The sequence below is a fragment of the Bos taurus genome, chromosome 2 (genome assembly GCF_002263795.3).
Source record: "Bos taurus isolate L1 Dominette 01449 registration number 42190680 breed Hereford chromosome 2, ARS-UCD2.0, whole genome shotgun sequence".
Taxonomy (NCBI): domain Eukaryota; kingdom Metazoa; phylum Chordata; class Mammalia; order Artiodactyla; family Bovidae; genus Bos; species Bos taurus.
This window is the reverse complement of record NC_037329.1, coordinates 11,189,006-11,197,371: the sequence shown is the minus strand read 5'-3', so window position 1 is coordinate 11,197,371 and position 8,366 is coordinate 11,189,006. Positions and strand designations below refer to the sequence as shown.

The window sequence follows — 8,366 nt, the reverse complement described above, 5'->3', positions numbered from 1 at the left end:
TTTTAGAGGTACTTTTACTTCAATACACCAACATTAAACACTAAGTACTTACAAAATTGCATTTTCCACAAACTGGGTCCTAGCTAGAGAATACTAAAAATCAACTAGAGCCATAATGTTTCACTTTATTGATCTCTAAATCAAAGTCAGATGTATGAATTTAAATAATTTGTAAATAAAATATGCATTAAAACTTATATCCATGAGCCAAGCTTTACTCTGAAGGAAACCAAAATAAGCAAGATTATATCCTGAAAATTTCCTATAAATAAAATGTAGATAAATATATTAATCACAACTCAAAATAACAATATTTCACTACTGATACTTACTAAGGATTTTCAAGTTGTTTAACATTAGAAGTTGATGGAATATAGACACAATAAGAAATATTTACTAACAGAATTATGATAATATTGAAATGATTACTTTACTATCTAGGGCCAAACATTTTAAATTCATCTCACCTAGGTCAGGATATTTGTTTTTCATCACTTTGCTATGTGAAATTAAATGTATATTTACATTTAATTTCACATAGCAAAGTATATATGTATGTGAATGTATCATGAAATATATGAAACATATTATGAACTATTAGATGGAGGGATATATGAAGATCTATGTGTAATCCATTTCACAAAGCACCACCTCCATATATATGGTCATCCAAAATATATGTTATGTCTATTGTTAATGGAAATAACACCTACCCTCAGGTTTATGATGCATCATTTGCCTATTTATAGATATTGGCTGTATAAAATGTGTAAATCTTTTTTACTTTATAATGGAAAAGTAAATATATGCATATATTAATTATATATATTTACATGTCTATATGGAGATAAAAATATTTTAAACACTCCAAAATATGTGAGTTTCCTTCCCAAAGCAACTGTGATCAAGTAGAAATCACAGAAAATATTTAAGCAGAAGCACATAGAACACTGAGAAGGCCCATTAGTGGCAGATCTCCCCAAAGGCAATAGAACTTCAAAATGAACATAACTTTTGTTTGCAACAATGGTCATGCTGAGCTTAGAAGAGCTGATGGCAACAGCTTTCCTGGAATTTGCTTGGTTCAAAAAGAAGATAAACTACATTTTTAAGATCTTTACTTTTTAAATTGTAGTGTCGTTGATTTTCTGTGTTGTTCCAATCTCTGCTGTACAGCAGAGTGACTCAGTTATACACATATATACATTATTTTTATATGCTTTTCCATTTTGATTTATCCCAGGAGATTGGATATAGTTCCCTGTGCTGTATAGTAGGACTTTTCTGTTTATCCAATCTCAATGTAATAGTTTGCATCTACCAACCCCAAATCCCTGTCCATCCCTCTCCCTCCCTCTGTTTCCTTGGCAGCCACAATCTGTTCTCTATGTTTGTGGGTCTGTTTCTGTTTTGTACTAAGGTTCATTTGTGCCATATTTTAGATTCCACATGTAAGTGAAATCATGTGGTATTTGTCTTTGCCTAAGTTAATTCACTCAGTAGGTCCATTCATGTTGCTGCAAATGATATTATTTTGTTATTTTTATGGATGAGTTATAGTCCACTACATACATATAATTATAATATATATATATATTTAGTGTATATATATATATATATATATATACACTAAATCTTTATCCATTCCTTTGTTGATACACATTTATGTTGTTTACATGTCTTGGCTATTGTGAATAGTGCTCCTATGAACATAGGACTGCAGCATACTTTTGACTTACAGTTTAGTCTGGACATATGCCCAGGGGTGGGATTAATGGATTATATAGTAATTTAACTTTTAGTTTTCTAAGGCACTTTCATACTCTTTTCATAGTGGCCCCACCAACTTACATTCCCACCAACAGTGGGAGGGTTAACCATGTAACAGTAGGAGGGTTCCCTTTTCTCCACACTCTCCAACATTAGTTATTTACAGGCTTTTTAGTGATGGCCATTCTGACTAGTGTTAGGTAGTGCTTCGTGGTAGTTTTGTTTGTTTTTTTCCTAATAATTAATGAATCCGAGCATCTTTTTATGTGCTTACTGGCCATTTGCATATCTTCTTTGGAGAAATGCCTGTTAAGATTTTCTACCCATTTTTTGATTGTTTTTTGTTGTTGTTGTTGTTGTTATTGAGGTGTGTGAACTGTTTGTATATTTTGGACATTAAGCCCTTGTTGGTCACATAATTTGCAAATATTTTCTCCCATCCAGTAGGCTGTCTTTCTTTTCTTCTTTTTTTTTTGGTTTCCTTTGTTGTACAAAAGCTTGTAAGATTGATTATGTCCCATTTGTTTATTTTTAGTTTTATTTCTATTCGCTTGGGAGACTGACCTAAGAAAACATTGGCAGTATTTATGTAATAGAATGTTTTGCCTACACTCTCTTCTAGGAGTTTTATGGTGTCATGTCTTATGTTTGAGTCTTTAAGTCATTTGGAGCTTACTTCTGTGCATGATGTGAGGATATGTGATAACTTCATTGATTTACTTGAAGCTGTCCAACTTTGCAGCACCACTTGCTGAAGATGAGCTACATTTGCATGAAGAAGTGTACTTTTTTGCCAGTAAAGAAAAGGAGAATCTTTTGGTTGTGAAAATTTAGCTGGACTGAAAAATATGTTACTCATTTCTATCCATCATGTCAGAAATTTCCTACAAATATCATATCCTGAAAACTCTAGTTCATTTAAAGATAAATAAAAAAAAGAAAAAGAAAAAAAGTAGCATGGATCAATAAATACATTTTTCAACTCTGCGGACTGTAGCCCACCAGGCTCCTCTGTCCATGGGATTCTCCAGGCAAGAATACTGGAGTGGGTTGCCATGACCTCCTCCAGGGTTTCTTCTTGACCCAGGGATCAAACATGCGTCTTTTATGTCTCTTGTATTGGTAGGCGAGTTCTTTACCACTAGCCCCACTTAGGAAGCCCCATTATTCAAGGGAAGAGGTAAAAATATGAACATTCACAGGAGTCTGAGAAACGTTGGTTCCAACCCTCTTGGATAACTTTGAGGGATTCACAACTTCAGTGGAGGAATCAACTTCAGAGAGAACTAAAATTAGTACAGCCTGAATACATTAACGCATTGCTACAATCTCATGATAAAATGTTAATGAGAGGCAGTGGCCGATCAGGATGTGGGGTGGCCCGCAATGAAGCCACGTAGCTCAATGCAGACAGGTGATTTTGACTCATCAGAAGAAAAGCCTATTGAAGATGAACAGACTCCAATTCAGATTATCATGGCTACCCCTATCATGAGTGAATTGTTCTCAGTTTCTTGGTTTATGTGCTCTTCCAGTTTGTAAATTTGAAAATGTTAGAAGAAATATCCAAAAAGATACAGAAGAACTAAAGAGCTATGGTATACAAGACATATTTGTTTCTGCACCAGAGGGGAACTGTCAAAATACAGAGCTCTGAACCTTTTGGATCACTACCATCAGTATGGAATTATCACTCATCATCATCCAATTTCAGATGGAGGGACTCCTGACATCACCAGCTGCTGTGAAATTATGGAGGAGCTTGAAATTTGCCTTAAAAATAACTGAAAAACCTTAATACACTGTTATGGAGGACTTGGGAGATCTTGTCTTCTAGCTGTTGCCTCCCCCTATACCGTCTGACATAGTATCACCACAGGAAGCCATGACAGCCTGAGGGAACTGAGAGGATCTGGAGCAATACAGACCATAAGATCAGATGAGATCAGTTGCTCAGTCGCGTCCGATTCTTTGCGACGCCATGAATCGCAGCACGCCAGGCCTCCCTGTCCATCACCAACTCCAGGAGTTCACACAGACTCACGTCCATCGAGTCAGTGATGCCATCCAGCCATCTCATCCTCTGTTGTCCCCTTCTGCTCCTGCCCCCAATCCCTCCCAGCATCAGAGTCTTTTCCAATGAGTCAACTCTTCCCATGAGGTGGCCAAAGTACTGGAGTTACAGCTTTAGCATCATTCCTTCCAAAGAAATCCCAGGGCTGATCTCCTTCAGAATGGACTGGTTGGATCTCCTTGCAGTTCAAGTGACTCTCAAGAGTCTTCCCCTACACCACAGTTCAAAAGCATCAATTCTTCGGCGCTCAGCCTTCTTCACAGTCCAACTCTCACATCCATACACGACCACAGGAAAAACCATAGCCTTGACTAGACGAATCTTTGTTGGTCAAGTAATGTCTCTGCTTTTGAATATGCTATCTAGGTTGGTCATAACTTTCCTTCCAAGGAGTAAGCGTCTTTTAATTTCATGGCTGCAGTCACCATCTGCAGTGATTTTGGAGCCCAGAAAAATAAAGTCTGACACTGTTTCCACTGTTTCCCCATCTATTTCCCATGAAGCGATGGGATCGGATGCCATGATCTTCGTTTTCTGAATGTTGAGCTTTAAGCCAAATTTTTCACTCTCCATTTTCACTTTCATCAAGAGGCTTTTGAGTTCCTCTTCACTTTCTGCTATAAGGGTGGTGTCATCTGCATATCTGAGGTTATTGATATTTCTCCCTGCAATCTTGATTCTAGTTTGTGTTTCTTCAAGTCCAGCATTTTCATGATGTACTCTGCATATAAGTTAAATAAACAGGGTGACAATATACAGCCTTGATGAACTCCTTTTCCTATTTGGAACAAGTCTGTTGTTCCATGTCCAGTCCTAACTGTTGCTTCCTGATCTGCATACAAATTTCTCAAGAGGCAGATCAGGTGGTCTGGTATTCCCATCTCTTCAGAATTTTCCACAGTTTGTTGTGATCCACACAGTGAAAGGCTTTGGCATAGTCAATAAAGCAGAAATAGATGTTTTCCTGGAACTCTCTTGCTTTTTCTATGATCCAGCGGATGTTGGCAATTTGATCTCTAGTTCCTCTGCCTTTTCTAAAACCAGCTTGAACATCTGGAAATCACGGTGCACATATTGCTGAAGTCTGGCTTGGAGAATTTTGAGCATTACTTTACTAGCGTGTGAGATGAGTGCAATTGTGCAGTAGTTTGAGCATTTTTGGGCATTGCCTTTCTTTGGGATTGGAATGAAAACTGACCTTTTCCGGTCCTGTGGCCACTGGCATATTGAGTGCAGTACTTTCACAGCATCATCTTTCAGGATTTGAAATAGCTCAACTGGAATTCCATCACCTCCATTAGCTTTGTTTGTAGTGATGCTTTCTAAGGCCCACTTGACTTCACATTCCAGGATGTCTGGCTCTAGGTCAGTGATCACACCATCGTGATTATCTGGGTCGTGAATATCTTTTTTGTACAGTTCTTCTCTGTATTCTTGCCATCTCTTCTTAATATCTTCTGCTTCTGTTAGGTCCATACCATTTCTGTCCTCTATCGAGCTCATCTTTGCATGAAATGTTCATTTGGTATCTCTGATTTTCTTGAAGAGATCCCTAGTCTTTCCCATTCTGTTGTTTTTCTCTATTTCTTTGCTTTGATCGCTGAAGAAGGCTTTCTTATCTCTTCTTTCTATTCTTTGGAACTCTGCATTCAGATGTTTATATCTTTCCTTTTCTCCTTTGCTTTTTGTTTCTCTTCTTTACACAGCTATTTGTAAGGCCTCCCCAGACAGCCATTTTGCTTTTTTGCATTTCTTTTCTATGGCAATGGTCTTGATCCATGTCTCTTGTACAATGTCACGACTCTCATTCCATAGTTCATCAGGCACTCTATCTATCAGATCTAGGCCCTTAAATCTATTTTTCACTTCCACTGTAGAATCATAAGGGATTTGATTTAGGTCATACCTGAATGGTCTAGTGGTTTTCCCTACTTTCTTCAATTTAAGTCTGAATTTGGCAATAAGAAGTTCATGGTCTGAGCCACAGTCAGCTCCTGACCTTGTTTTGGTTGACTGTATAGAGCTTCTCCACCTTTGGCTGCAAAGAATATAATCAATCTGATTTCGGTGTTGACCATCTGGTGATGTCCATGTATAGAGTCTTCTCTTGTGTTGTTGGAAGAGGGTGTTTATTATGACCAGTGCATTTTTTTCGCAAAACTCTATTAGCCTTTGCCCTGCTTCATTCCGTATTCCAAGGTCAAATTTGACTGTTACTCCAGGTGTTTCTGGACTTCCTACTTTTGCATTCCAGTCCCCTATAATGAAAAGGACATCTTTTTCGTGTGTTAGTTCTAAAATGTCTTGTAGGTCTTCATAGAACCATTTAACTTCAGCTTCTTCAGCGTTACTGGTTGGGGCATAGACTTGGATTACTGTGATATTGAATGGTTTGCCTTGGAAATGAACAGAGATCATTCTGTTGTTTTTGAGATTGCATCCAAGTACTGCATTTTGGACTCTTTTGTTGACTATGATGGCTACTCCATTTCTTCTGAGGGATTCCTGCCCACAGTAGTAGATATAATGGTCATCTGAGTTAAATTCACCCATTCCAGTCCATTTCATTTCGCTGATTCCTAGAATGTCGACATTCACTCTTGCCATCTCTTGTTTGACCACTTCCAATTTGCCATGATTCATGGACCTGACATTCCAGGTTCCTATGCAATATTGCTCTTTACATCATCGGACCTTGCTTCTATCACCAGTCACATCCACAGCTGGGTATTCTTTTTGCTTTGTCTCCATCCCTTAATTCTTTCTGAAGTTATTTCTCCACTGATCTCCAGTAGCATATTGGGCACCTACTGACCTGGGGAGTTTCTCTTTCAGTATCCTATCATTTTGCCTTTTCATACTGTTCATGGGGTTCTCAAGGCAAGAATACTGAAGTAGTTTGCCATTCCTTTCTCCAGTGGACCACATTCTGTCAAATCTCTCCACCATGACCCGCCCGTCTTGGGTTGCCCCACGGGCATGGCTTAATTTCATTGAGTTAGACAAGGCTGTGGTCCTAGTGTGATTAGATTGACTAGTTTTCTGTGAGTATGATTTCAGTGCGTTTGCCCTCTGATGCCCTCTTGCAACACCTACTGTCTTAATTGGGTTTCTCTTACCTTGGGTGTGGGGTATCTCTTCACGGCTGCTCCAGCAAGGCGCAGCCATTGCTCCTTACCTTGGCTGAGGGGTATCTCCTCACCCATAAAGCAATATAATTATCTTCACGAGTTCCAGGACAAGCTAGCTACACACCTTTCATCAAGAGATTCACTTTCAAGATCTGTATCTAGATAAAAGAATTTCAAATAGCATATAAATATGACCATGTCTGCATTTGAGTTCTCTAATAACATTTGTATGGAGAAGACAATGGCAACCCACTCCAGTACTCTTGCCTGGAAAATCCCAAGGAGCCTGGTAGGCAGCAGTCTAGGGTATCGCAAAGAGTTGGACATGGCTGAGCAACTTCACTTTCTCTTTTCATTTTCATGCATTGGAGAAGGAAATGGCAACCCACTCCAGTGTTCTTGCTTGGAGAATCCCAGGGACGCGGGAGCCTGGTGGGCTGCCGTCTATGGGGTCACACAGAGTCAGACATGACTGAGCGACTTAGCAGCAGCAGTGTTATAAAACTGAATGTAATGAATGTAAATGTACATGTGCAGATATTCCTAAAACTTTTATTGACAAAAAAATATGTTAATGAGGAGTTACTTCTTATGGATGAACAAAAGTTTCTTGAGATGGAATCTACACATGGTGAAGATTCTGTGAAGATTATTCAAGTGACAACAAAAGATTTAGAATATGGCATAAATTTAGTTGATAAGCAGTGACTGGGAGGGTTGGAAGGACTGACCCCAATTTTCAAACAAGCTTTATTGTGGGTAAAGTACTATCAAACAGCATTACATCCTAGAGAAAAATCATGAGGGGAAGAGTCAATTGATGCAGCAAGTTAAGCATTGTCTTATTTTAAGAAAATGCTGCACCTACCCCAACTCTTAGAAAACACTACCCTCATCAATATCAGACACCCCGTGGCACCCTGGGAAGCCATCAACATCAAGACACAACCTCCACTAGCGAAAAAAAAAAAAAAATTACAACATGCCGAAGGCTCATATGCTGAGAAGGCAATGGCAACCCACTCCAGTACTCTTGTCTGGAAAATCCCATGGATGGAGGAACCTGGTAGGCTGCAGTCCATGCGATCGCTAAGAGTCGGACACGACTGAGCGACTTCACTTTCACTTTTCATTTTCATGCATTGGAGAAGGAAATGGCAACCCACTCCAGTGTTCTTCCCTGGAGAATCCCAGGGACAGGGGAACCTGGTGGGCTGCCGTCTATGGGGTCGCACATAGTCGGACACGACTGAAGTGACTTAGCAGAAGGCTCATATGATTGTTAACCTTTTTAAGTTATGAAGTATTTTTTAGTGAGGTATGTTAATTTTTAGAAATAATGCTGTTGCAAACTTAATAGTCTACAATATAGTGTAAACATACCTTGAACA

General features: G+C 38.8%; 1 pseudogene; it reads left to right on the top strand.

Moving 5' to 3' along the window:
• Positions 1 to 3,156: 3,156 nt before the first annotated feature.
• On the top strand, positions 3,157 to 7,141 carry LOC100138706 (cyclin-dependent kinase inhibitor 3-like; annotated as a pseudogene).
• The last annotated feature ends 1,225 nt before the right edge of the window (positions 7,142 to 8,366 follow it).